Source organism: Macaca thibetana, chromosome 16, assembly GCF_024542745.1.
Source record: "Macaca thibetana thibetana isolate TM-01 chromosome 16, ASM2454274v1, whole genome shotgun sequence".
Taxonomy (NCBI): Eukaryota; Metazoa; Chordata; class Mammalia; order Primates; family Cercopithecidae; genus Macaca; species Macaca thibetana.
This window is the reverse complement of record NC_065593.1, coordinates 57,497,649-57,510,793: the sequence shown is the minus strand read 5'-3', so window position 1 is coordinate 57,510,793 and position 13,145 is coordinate 57,497,649. Positions and strand designations below refer to the sequence as shown.

Here is a 13,145-nt window from a genome sequence, read left to right as displayed (position 1 = left end):
GTACCCACCTCACATTCCCTATCAACAGTTACCATGGCGGGCGCAGCGGCTCACATCTGTAATCCCAGCCCTTTGGGAGGCCGAGGCAGGCGGATCACCTGAGGTCAGGAGTTCAAGAACAGCCTGGCCAACATGGCAAAAACCTGTCTCTACTAAAAATACAAAAATTAGGCCGAGCATGGTGGCTCATGCCTGTAATCCCAGCACTTTGGGAGGTCAAGGTGGGTGGATCACTTGAGGTCAGAAGATCGAGACCAGCCTGGCTAACATGGTGAAATCCCATCTCTACTAAAAATATAAAAAATTAGCCTGGTTTGGTGGCACGTGCCTGTAGTCCCAGCTACTCGGGAGGCTGAGGCAGGAGTATCGCTTGAACCCAGGAGGCGGAGGTTGCACTCCAGTCTGGGTGACAGAGCAAGACTCTCTCTCAAAAAAAAAAAAAAAAAAAAAAGGCCAGTTGCGGTGCCTCACTCCTGTAATCCCAGCCCTTTGGGAGGCTGAGGTGGGCGGATCACCTGAGGTCAGGAGTTTGAGACCAGCCTGGCCAACACAGTGAAACCCCGTCTCTACTAAAAATGTAAAATTTAGCCTGGCGTGGTGGCGCATGCCTGTGATCTCAGCTACTCGGGAGGCTGAGGCAGGAGGATCACTTGAACCCGGGAGGCAGAGGCTGCAGTGAGCAGAGATTGCGCCGCTGCACTCCAGCCTGGTGACAGTAAGACTCTTTTCTCCAAAAATTAAAAAATTAAATTAAAAAAAGAAATCCAGAGGAAGTAGAGGAAGGAAAGACGGGAAACACGGTTTGTCCAGCTACAAGAGCTAGGTTCTATAAAATAGCTTCAACGCAGCACCCTGTCCATTTCACGGCTGAGAAAACTAAGGCTGCTAACTGGCTACACGAGGACTGACACCGGGTCAGTCCCTCAGAACCAACGCCCCTTCCCACCTAACGCCCTGCTCCTGAAAGATCCACCACCTGATACGGTTTGGATATTTATCCCTGCCCAAATCTCGTGTGGAACTGTCATCCCCAGCGTGGGAGCTGGAGCCTGGAGGGAGGTGTTTGCATCGTGCGGGCGGACCCCTCTGTAATCCCCAGCGTGGGAGCTGGAGCCTGGAGGGAGGTGTTTGCATCGTGCGGGCGGACCCCTCTGTAATCCCCAGCGTGGGAGCTGGAGCCTGGAGGGAGGTGTTTGCGCCGTGCGGGCGGACCCCTCTGTAATCCCCAGCGTGGGAGCTGGAGCCTGGAGGGAGGTGTTTGCATCGTGCGGGCGGACCCCTCTGTAATCCCCAGCGTGGGAGCTGGAGCCTGGAGGGAGGTGTTTGCATCGTGCGGGCGGACCCCTCTGTAGAGGGAGGTGTTTGCACCGTGCGGGCGGACCCCTCTGTAATCCCCAGCGTGGGAGCTGGAGCCTGGAGGGAGGTGTTTGCGCCGTGCGGGCGGACCCCTCTGTAATCCCCAGCGTGGGAGCTGGAGCCTGGAGGGAGGTGTTTGCATCGTGCGGGCACCCCTCTGTAATCCCCAGCGTGGGAGCTGGAGCCTGGAGGGAGGTGTTTGCATCGTGCGGGCGGACCCCTCTGTAGAGGGAGGTGTTTGCACCGTGCGGGCGGACCCCTCTGTAATCTCCAGCGTGGGAGCTGGAGCCTGGAGGGAGGTGTTTGCGCCGTGCGGGCGGACCCCTCTGTAATCCCCAGCGTGGGAGCTGGAGCCTGGAGGGAGGTGTTTGCGCCGTGCGGGCGGACCCCTCTGTAATCCCCAGCGTGGGAGCTGGAGCCTGGAGGGAGGTGTTTGCGCCGTGCGGGCGGACCCCTCTGTAATCCCCAGCGTGGGAGCTGGAGCCTGGAGGGAGGTGTTTGCGCCGTGCGGGCGGACCCCTCGTGGCGCCGTCTTCGTGACAGTGAGTTCTGGGGAGATCTTGTCATTTCCAAGTGCCTGGTGATAATGAGTTCCGGTGAGATGTGGCGTCTCTCCGCCACTCACACTCCCTCTCTTGCTTCTGCCTGCTCCCCCTTTACCTTCCGCCATGAGTGAAAGTTTCCTGAGGCCTGCCCAGAAGCTGGTACCAGCGCTATGCTTCCTGTACAGCCGGGAGAACCGTGAGCCAATTAAATCTTCTTTCTTTATAAGTTACCCAGCGTCAGGTATTTCTTTCTAGCAATGTAAGAACGGTTTAATATACCATCCAAGAGTACATTCCTTTGTTCTTTTTTTTTTTTTTTTTTTTTTTTTTTTTGAGATGGAGTCTCGCTCTGTTGCCCAGGCTGGAGTGCAGTGGCGCGATCTCGGCTCACTGCAAGCTCCGCCTCCCGGGTTCACGCCATTCTCCTGCCTCAGCCTCCCGAGTAGCTGGGACTACAGGCGCCCGCCACCTCGCCCGGCTAGTTTTTTGTATTTTTTAGTAGAGACGGGGTTTCACCGTGTTAGCCAGGATGGTCTCGATCTCCTGACTCGTGATCCGCCTGCCTCGGCCTCCCAAAGTGCTGGGATGACAGGCTTGAGCCACCGCGCCCGGCCTCCTTTGTTCTTTTATTTTGTTCATCATGGACTGATATTTTGGTAAAACCATAGAAATTAAGTGCTAGAAAAAATAAAATTTAAAAACAAAGATCACAAAAACCAACAAGCTGGGCACGGTAGCTGTTGCCTGTAATCCCAACACTTTCAGAGGCTGAGGTGGGCGGGTCACTCGAACTCAGGAGTTCCACGCCACAGTGAGTGGTCTATTAAAAAAGAAAGTTTCTTCTGGCTGGTCCTAGCTGCCCCCAACCCTCTAGAGGTCCAAGCATGAGCTCAATTTGGACACAGAAATCCCCCACAGTTCTTCTCTGGTGTCCACACAGGGGCACTACATGGCCTAAAAGGGCCACACCCAGTTGGGGGACAAGCACAAACTTCCGGCCTGGTGGGACATGGCCCGGGAGCTGCTGCCAGAGCAGAAAGAAGCCCCAGCCTGTCTTGGGTACCTTTGCCCCTCGGGCCACAGCAGAGGTTGTACAAAGTCCCAACTCCCAGAGGGAGCGGGTACAATGGCACAGCCAGGCTGAGCACCAGCCGTGACAAAGCACAAGGAGGAGGTGGGTAACAAAGCACAAGGGGCTGCAAGACCCGTGGGCCCCTCCAGAAAGGGCTGGTCAGCAGGGCACACCCACTGGCGGCACGAGGGCCCCCTGGGGATCCTGAGACGGCACTTCTCTGACGAGGCTCTGGAGCAAAGACGGCCTTCATCCCACACGCTTCCCGCGATGCAGCCCCCTGCCCAGCCCCGCCCAACACCCTGGGCCCATCACGCCACCTGGACCACCTCGGCCTGGCTCCTCCAAGCTGCGCGTGCCCACCCATTGCCCGAACTAATGGGGTCCCTACCGACCATCTCAGTGCTCTCCCACACTCCTGCTCCTCGTCTCCCTCGGCTCCTACAGTGTCCCTACCGTCCACCCCTCTCGCTGTCTCCCACCCTGTGCCCACACCTCGGCCACCACAGTGTCTTACCGCAAAAGACCTCAACTGGCCTCTTGTGCACTCCCACTTTCTTGGCTGCCAAAGGAATCTTTTCAAAAATGCTGAACCAGGTTTCCCTTTCCACTGAGGACACCTGGACCCCAGACTCCTTCCTGCCGCTGCCACGTGCCCCCAGAGCCTGGGATGTGTGGCAGGTGCCCTCTGCCTGCAAAGTTCCTCCTAACCACAGGGCAGGCTCCTCCTGCCACTGGGACCTCAACCTGAATATCACTGCAGGGAAGCTCTCCTAACTGCCATCTCATGTTGGCACAACGCCATCGCCCCAGTGTCAGGTGTAGTGAGTCCCGCCGTCTGGCACAGTCTTGGCGACAGAAACATTTTGTACATAGAGGCCATGCACACACCTGTGCACACACAGGGAAAGAATCGGAATATCAGCAAATACACATTAAATGATGGAACATCACTGTGATCTCTCATGACTCAGAACCCTTCACACAGTGCCCGTGAGTCCTGACCACCGTTCTCTGCAGAGCCTGAGATCTGCGAGGTCTACGGGCCTCTTCTCTGAGGACTGCCTGTGGCTCCCGTCCGGTACCAGGCGCCCTGCCACTGGGCTTGCCTCTAACTCATCGATCACAGCCACCCATGGGGGTTGCTCTTCTGAGAATCTGATCACGTGACCTTATCTGGCCTCAAATCTGCCCACGACTCCTGACCATTTTCAAAATAAAGTTCGATCTCCTTGGCACAGTGTATGAAGACATACCGAGGACGGGGCCCAGCCTGCGTGGCTTCAGCTGCTCCCTGCAGGCCCAGAGCAGCCTTTATCTGCCAGTTTCTGCACACGTGCTACTCCAGGCCCCCAGACCCCTCTCCCCACATTGGGTGAGGTTCCTTCCCACCAGGGCTCAGGACTCAGCAGGTCACCCGCTTCTCAAAAGCTTCAGGCAGCCAGGACAGGCAGATGGCACGCGCCACCCCTCTATGTGAGATGGGTGCTACCCGGCCTCTGTGTTCTGCACAGAAGAGCAGCCTGATAAATCCACACAGCAAGTGACTCGCTGCAGCACCCAGGGAGCGCCCAGCTTCTCCAGCGCCTTATCCATCACACTCAGGACCCACGAGAAGCTCCACACACCAAGGGCCTGTAAGTCAGCTGGGCTTGGCACGCCTTTCCTTCTGACCTCATCACAGAACGGCCTGCCCTGCTTCCGTACAAATCCCATCTCTGGACGATCCCCAAAGCCTCAAGGCGGAGATTAATTGGCTTTCAAAAGCACGGGTTCAGCGTCTGGACGCAATCTGCCTGTCGGCCAGCAGGCGTCACTAGCAAGCACCTGGTTTCAAGAAGGACCACATGAAGCTTCCGGGTTGGGGAGCGGCAGGAGAAGCCTCCGGGGAGGGGAGGGCCCCACTGCCAAGCAGGCACCCCCTTCCAGGAGAACCTCCCAGCAGGGGCTGGCACAGCACCGGGGGCGTCCCATCACTTAGATTTTCTCATTTAAAATACTGAGCTGATCTAACGGTGATGTTGTAGGTCTACCTGTTGTGGTATGATGACGCATCATGGTTTTCTTGCAGTTCCTGGCTCATAACTCTCCCTCGTCACAGTCTTTTGTTACAACGTTGGGCGTGTCAGGCCTCAGGACACAGAATCCTCCCAGGTCTCCACTCTCACCTGACCTTCCATTGTAGGTCATAAGCCTCTCCCCAGAGCGCCCACCCTCTACCCTGGGGGAAGGAATGCTGACTTCAGGAAGCCTCCCTAAAAACCCAGAGGACAGGGTTTGGAGAGGTTCCTGGGGAGTGGTGGGGGGGCTGGGGGTCCTCCAGGAAACCCCTTCCCCCATATCTCCCCCTACGCATCTCATCTGTATCCTCTGTAATACCCTTTATGATAAACTGTTAAACCTACGTGTTTCCCTGGGTTCTGTGAGTCACCCCAGCAAATCGAACCCAAAGAGGGGGTTGTGAGAACCCCAACTTGAAGCCAGTGGTCAGTCAGAAGTTCCAGAGGCCAGGACTAGTGACTGGTGTCAGAAGCGGGGCAGTCTTTGAACCACCATTGCAAAATTATAACTGAGACAGTGAAAGAAATCTGACCTAACCAATTCCATCTTGCTTCTAACCTCCAAGCTCTCCTTGTTCATTCCTGGGTGTAGGCCGAACTAAGTTTGGGAGAAACTTAGTTTGAAACAAAGACAGTAGCACCTTTCCTGAAACAAACCCCCTTTTTGCCTGGGGACTAGATTGCCTTTGTAGGACTAACAAATTAGCCAAAAGATTAGAAATTATGGTTTAGGGCCAGGCGCAGTGGCTGGCCCCTGTTGTCCCAGCACTTTGGGAGGCTAAGGCAGGATCACTTGAGTCCAGGAGTTCGAGACCAGCCTGGGCAAAATGGCAAAATGCTGTCTCTACCAAAAATACAAAAACTAACTGGGGCATGATGGTGCACGCCTGTAGTCTCAGTTACCAGGGAGGCTGAGGTGGAAGGATCACTTGAGCCTACAAGGTTGAGGCTTCAGTGAGCCGTGATCGCAGCACTGCACTCCAGCCTAGGTGACAGAGTGAGACCGTGTCTCAAAAAGAAAAAAAATAATAATAATAAATTATGGTTTAGGAGTCATGCAGCTATAGGCTACAAGATTCTGACCTTCCCCAAATTGTTCCTGGGGTAACATCACCATTGTAAAACCTAAGATCAATCAGTGTTGGAGATATTTTGCAGACCCTGCACTCCACGGATCAGCTGGCACCCCCCAGACTGATAAACTGGCTCATCCCATTTGTGGCCCCCACCCAGGAACTGACTCGGCGCAAGAGGACACCTTCGACTCCCTAGGTTTTCGTCTCCAACTCACTGGCCCCTACACACCAAGTTATCCTTAAAAACTGATCCCCGAATGCTCGGGGAGACTGATATGAGTCATAATAAAACTCCGTTCTCCCGCACAGCTGGCTCTGCGTGACTCACTCTTTTTCAATCCTAATTCCCGCCTCGGTGAATCGGCTCTGCCTAGGCAGCGGGCGGGGTGAACCCGTTGGGTGGTTGCATGGTGGGGACTGAGCCCTCACCCTGTGGTCTGACCTCTCTCCAGGCAGGCGATAGTGGAACTGAACTGAAGGACACCCAGCCGAGTCTGCTGCAGAGCTGACTGCTCACATGCTGGTGACAAACTCCCTCTCCCGCCACATTTGGTCACAGAAGTCTTCCTCTGTGCTGATGATTTTTGTGGTGTGAGAGTAGAGGAAAAACAGTGTGAGTTTTCCAGACCTGTGAATAAAATACACACAAAATAAAATCTACTAAAAATACACGGAGATGGGGTTTCTCCATGTTGGTCCCAACCTCAGGTGATCCACCCGCCTCGGTCTCCCAAAGGGCTGGGATTACAGGCGTGAGCCACTGCACCAGGCCCAAATATATATATATTTTTATGACCTCCATATGTAAATATATTTAATACTCTTATTATTATTATTTTAGACAGAGTCTGGCTCTCTTGCCCAGGCTGGAGTGCAGTGATGCGATCTCGGCTCACTGCAACCTCCATCTCCTGGGTTCAAGCAATTCTCTGCCTCAGCCTCCCAAGTAGCTGGGATTACAGGCACCTGCCACCACGCCTGGCTAATTTTTGTATTTTTACTAGAGATGGGGTTTCACCATCTTGGCCAGGCTGGTCTTGAATTCCTGACCTTGTGATTCACCCGCCTCAGCCTCCCAGAGTGCTGGGATTACAGGCGTGAGCCACCGCGCCCGGCTAATACCTTTAACTTACAAGACACTTTCTGGGACTGGAAGGCAGGTCTGGGGTGGCTCACTCACTTTGTACTCAGGACAGAGGACTCGATCTCAGTATCCTGAGTAGCTGGGACTGCAGGCAGTTATTTTTTTTTTTTTTATTTCTTGTAGAGATGGGGTTCCACTATGTTGTCCAGGCTGGTCTTGAACTCTTGGCCTCAAATGATCCTCTCACCTTTAAGTGTACTGAATTTAGCTCTTGCGGCCCCTGTTGGATTCCAGAGAGTGCTGCTCAGCCCTCTGGGAGGCTAAATTCAGTACATCCACTCTTTTGTTTTGAAACAGAGTCTCACTCTGTCGCGCAGGATGGAGTGCAGTGGCACAATCATGGCTCCCTGCAGCCTCGAATGCCCATCTAAAAACTACAACTCGGCCGGGCGTGCTGGCTCACGCCTGTAGTCCCAGCACTTTGGGAGGCCGAGGCGGGCGGATCACAAGGTCAGGAGATCAAGGCCATCCCAGCTAACACAGTGAAATCCCATCTCTACTAAAAATACAAAAAAATTAGCCGGGCGTGGTGGCAGGTGCCTGTAGTCCCAGCTACTCAGGAGGCTGAGGCAGGAGAATGGCATGAACCCAGGAGGCAGAGCTTGCAGTGAGCCGAGACCCAGTCACTGCACTCCAGCCTGGGCGATGGAGCGAGACTCTGTCTCAAAAAAAAAAAAACTACAACTCAAGCGATCTTCCCACCTACTTACAGGTGTGAATCACTGCACCCGGCCTCTCATCTACTCTTTAAATAGGTCCAGGGGACAAAAATTATGTACCTGTGACCCCATGTTTTTTTTCACTTCCTCACTGACTGCCAAAGAGTAGCCACAACCATTTTTAAAACTGAAATAAGAGAGATCGGCAGTAGGTCTTAATTCTGTCACTGGCACTTGCTGGAGAAGAAGGTACCACCACCATGAAGGAACATGAAGAGCTGTTTTCTTTGAATGTGCACTTGCCAAAAAAAGTGAGTAAATGAGAAATAGAAGTTGAAGTCAAAGTCTTGTCGTTGAGTTTAGACTTTGCGGACTTTTAGAACGACGTACACGTTTCACGTGCCAAAAACAGCACAACAAAAAACAAAAACCCTTAAAATCAGTAAGGACTCAAAATGAAGTAGAAACAGGTGAACCTGGCCGGGCGCGGTGGCTCAAGCCTGTAATCCCAGCACTTTGGGAGGCCGAGACGGGCGGATCACGAGGTCAGGAGATCGAGACCATCCTGGCTAACGCGGTGAAACCCCATCTCTACTAAAAAAAAATACAAAAAACTAGCCGGGCGCAGTGGCGGGCGCCTGTAGTCCCAGCTACTCGGGAGGCTGAGGCAGGAGAATGGCGTAAACCCCGGAGGCGGAGCTTGCAGTGAGCTGAGATCCGGCCACTGCACTCCAGCCTGGGCGACAGAGCGAGACTCCGTCTCAAAAAAAAAAAAAAAGAAACAGGTGAACCTAACTTGATTACAAGTGGGTAACTTGTAATAAACTCACAGGTATTTTTGTGTTTGTTGTTTGTTGAGATGGGATCTCACTCTGTCACCCCAGCTGGAGTGCAGTGGCATGATTATAGCTCACTGCAGCCTCAAACTCCTGGGCTCAGATAGTCCTCCCACCTCAGCCTCCAAGTAGCTGGGACTACAGGCACACGCCACCATGCCTGGCTAATTTATTTTATAATTTTTTATAGAGATGGGCGTCTCACTTTGTTGGCCAGGCTGGTTTCCAACTCCTCACCTCAAGTGATTTTCCCCCCAGCTTCCCAAAGTGCTGGGATTACAGGCATGAGCCACTGTACCCAGCCACGGGTTTTAATATATACACGGACACAGATACACTGAAATAGATTTACATGTGTATAGTGTATAGAAACACACGTTGCCTAGCTCTATCCATTAAGAAAACCAAGAAGAAATGGCATCCCAGAAGCAATATGTCTATCTGGTACTGGGATCTTGGTTTCTAAACACCACCTTCTAAACTAAAAGGAACCAGGACTCCTTGGAGAAATGACTGATTCTGGGATATGTCAAGGCAAGCGTAAGATGAGCCTGAATTCTGTGGTGCCAGAAAGAAAGAAAATGCTCCAGAAGGTTGGGACGTGCTATGAGGACAGAGAGGCCAACTTGAAGGGGCTTCTAACACCTTAATCTGGACAATGTGAGCCACAAAGTACATGATAGCAATGGGTTAGAATCCATGGGATAAAAAGATGTACTAATACCAAGACGTCACTCCTGCACTCCAGCCTGGGTGACAAAGTGAGACTCGTACTAACACCAAGACCCCACCCCTGTATTCCAGCCTGGGTGACAAAGTGAGACTCGTACTAACACCGAGACCTCACCCCCTGCACTCCACAGCCTGGGCGACAGAGTGAGACTCGTACTAACACCGAGACCTCACCCCTGCACACCAGCCTGGATGGCAGAGTGAGACGCCATCTCAAAAAAAAAAAAAAAGATATAGTAATGAAAATTAATAGAAAATTGATGAGAAGAGATGGTTCTTTCTTACAGGAGAATCCCAACTAATAAATGTAGGAGTAACGGAAACAGAAAAATCATTTAACAAATAGCACATTAATAGTTATTTTGGGGAAACACTCATGGGTGCTAAAATTAGTGACAGAAGTATATGGTTAGAAACAAGATCTTGCTGGGCGTTGTGGCTCAGGCCTGTAATCCCAACACTTTGGGAGGCCGAGGCAGGCGGATCACTTGGGGTCAGCAGTTCAAGACCAGCCTGACCAACATGGTGAAACCCCGTATCTACTAAAAATACAAAAAAAATAAAAATAAAAATAAAAATTAGCTGGGCATGGTGGCAGGTGCTGGTAATCCCAGCTGCTCAGGAGGCTGAGGCAGGAGAATCGCTTGAACCCGGGAGACAGAGGTTGCAGTGAGCCAAGATCAAGCCACTGCACTCCAGCTTGGGTGAGAGAAAGAGACTCAAGTCTCAAAAAAAAAAAAATTAAAAAAAAAAAAAAAAAAAAGGCTGGACGTGGCGGCTCACACCTGTAATCCTAGCACTTTGGGAGGCCAAGGTGGTGGATCACCTGAGGTCAGAAGTTTGAGACTGGCCTGGCCAACATGGTGAAACCTCGTCTCTACTAAAAATACACAGATTAGCTGGGAGTGGTCGTGGGCAGCTGTAATCCCAGCTACTTGGGAGGCTGAGGCAAGAGAATCACTTCAACCCAGGAGGTGGAGGTTGCAGTGGGCAAAGATTGTGCCACCAAACTCCAGCCTGGGCAGTGAAGAGAGACTCCATCTTAAAAAAAAAAAAAAAAGAAAAGAAAAAGAAAAAAGAAAGAAGATTTTTTACATAGTGGCAAAATATTTCCCCATAAAATATGCATTATTTACAAAGGGAAGGACCCCAACTTTGTGGACACACTTGGCAGGCACCACCTCAGCCCCCGGGCCCCGATGAGCACCAACAGCCAGGGGCATCCTGTGGCTCATAAGACACTGGGAAGGACACAATTTCCCTGTTGAAGTTTTCTGGCCAAAAATGAGTAATATGAAATCAATTACGAGAAAACATCAGAGAAATCCAAAATGGGGGGCATTTTATAAAATAGTGGACTTATCACTGGATCCTGGACCACGGTACAGTCATCCTTGAAGCAGCTGCTAAGCGAGAATAAATACTGGAGACCAGATCACGGGATTATATTAACATGAACGCCAGCGTCTCCATGTTGCTGAATGAACTGTGGTTCTGTAAGAGATCAGCATTCTAGGGGCTGTGGGTAAAGGGTACACGGGAAATCTTTGTGCTGCTTTTGTATCTTTTTCTAAGTTACAGATAATTTTTTTTTTTTTTTTTTTTTTTTTGAGATGGAGTTTCACTCTTGTCTCCCAGACTGGAGTGCAACGGCGCGATCTCGGATCACCGCAACCTCTGCCTCGCGGTGTAATACCCTACCTTGTTTTAACCTGATTGATTCTCTCTTAGCTGAGAGCTGGACAGACTCCATGTTGGTTTCTTTGCTTCCAGCCTCTTATTCCCCTCCCTTAAGGACATACCTGGTGCAAGCCGACCCCAAGCACATCCAGGAATGCACTTACTGATAAGAAACTGGAGCAAGCTGTACCAGCAGCTCCTGGGAACGCGCTCTGTTGATGGTACCCAAAGCCCCTGCGTTTATCACTTTGTGATAATTGAAGCCCCTGCACCTGAAACTGTTTTTTGTTTTTTCCTGTAACTGTTTCTGTAACCATTTCTCTTTTAACTTTTTTGCCTGTTCTGCTAATGTAAAAAAAAAAAAAAATAGCTTCAGCTAGACTCCCCGTCCCCTATTTAGACCAAGGTTTAAAAAGAAATCTAGCCCCTTCTTCGGGCGGAGATAATTTCGAGCTCTAGCCGTCTCTCGGTCGCCGCCGGCAATAAAGAACGCCTGAATTAGTCTCAGAGTGTGGCGTTCTCTCTATAACTCGCTCGGTTACAACATCGGGTTCAAGCGATTCTCCTGCTTCAGCCTCCCGAGTAGCTGGGACAACAGGCGCCCACCACCACGCCCAGTAATTTTTGCATTTTTAGTAGAGACGGGGTTTCACCATGTTGGCCAGGCGGGTCTCGAACTCCTGGCCTCAAGCGATCTACCCGCCTCGGCCTCCCAAAGTGCTGGGATTACAGGCGTGAGCCACCGCGCCCGGCCTTTCTTTTCTTTTTCTTTTTTTTAAACTCAGACACAGCAAGGCTGCCTGGGCGCGGAGCCGTCCTTGGCGGCGGCGGAACCCGGAGAACTCTCCCGGGGCTGCGGGGCCCTGGTGGGCAGCGCCCACCGCCCCAGGTCATCCAAGGGCGACCGAGGAAACACTCCCGCCCCGCCCCGCCGCAGCCTCCGCGAGCGGGTCCCCGGTCCGGGCCCGGCCGGGCTCTGAGGGTCGACCTCGCGCTCCAGGTCCTCGTCCGACAGGACGGCAAGTCCCGAGGTTTTCCACAGGAAGAGGGGTCGGAGCGGCTCCCACGCCGCCCACGCCGCCCGCCCGCGCCTCACCTGAACGGCCGCCAGCAGCGCTGCCGGGTCCCGCCGCGTTGCCACAGCGACCGGGTCAGTCGGCCGCGTCCGGCTGCGCTCGGTGCAGCGCTCGGGTCCCGCCGGCAGGAAACGGGGTCCCTGGCGCTGGGTTCCGGCCGCTCCCGCCGCGCCGGGTTCCGCGCTGCGCCCAGGCCCGAGAGACGCCCCGGGCCGAGCCGACCGCCGCCGCGGATCGAGGGAGGGAGCCCGGCCTCCTCACCGGTCAGCGGGGCGACTCCGGACTGGGTTCCGGGCTATGGGGACGGCGGGCTCCGCCGCGCGAGGCGCCCCCACCCTCGCCGCCCCCGGCCCTGCCGAGGGTCCCCAGGCGCCCGCTCCCTGAGGCCGCCCGGCTCGCGGTCCCGAAGGGGTGTCTTGAGCGTTTGCCCTGAGATGAGGGGAGCGCGGGGGCGGGGGCGGCCGAGGCTGCCCGTGGGGGTCTGTACGGGCCGGGGCGCCACCGAGTCCTGCCTGAGGGTCGGCTGCGGCCACCGGGGCACGAGTTCCCGGCGCCGCCCACGGGCTCGGAGACTGGCGGGGCCCGGGCCGTGCGCGCAGCCGCTCAGATCCTGGTTAGGGAACTGGGGGAAAGGACGGGGCCCGGAGGCGCCCCCACCATCCTGTGGGAACAACGTCCTCAGGGCCAGCCATTCCCCACCATTCACATCCTCCGAAAATGGCACCTGTTCTTATCCATCTGCGGATCAATGAACGGAGCCCGGCCCCGGGACAGAGCAGCCTGGTCCACCCGAACCCTCAGCCCGCACTTCTGCGTGGGAGTGGAGGGGGTGTCTGGTGTCTGGGAATTCCCCTGGTGGGGCAATAAACCAGGGGTCTGGTGTCATCCCCCACCCACATTGTTACACTG

The 13,145-nt window shown here is 53.8% G+C and overlaps 1 protein-coding gene across 4 annotated transcripts in view; it reads right to left on the bottom strand.

The window, feature by feature from the left end:
* Nucleotides 1-12,342, bottom strand: part of CCDC57 (coiled-coil domain containing 57) — a 118,337-nt gene extending 105,995 nt beyond the window's left edge. For 3 of the 4 annotated variants that reach the window (XR_007720302.1, XM_050763973.1, XM_050763971.1), the window contains exons 1-2: nucleotides 12,257-12,342; nucleotides 6,539-6,737 (exon numbers count right to left, since the gene is read on the bottom strand). The gene's annotated coding sequence lies outside the window, so the exon portion shown is untranslated. The remainder of the gene's footprint in view (nucleotides 1-6,538; nucleotides 6,738-12,256) is intronic. The other variant, XM_050763972.1, reaches the window with a different exon arrangement.
* Nucleotides 12,343-13,145: the final 803 nt, after the last annotated feature.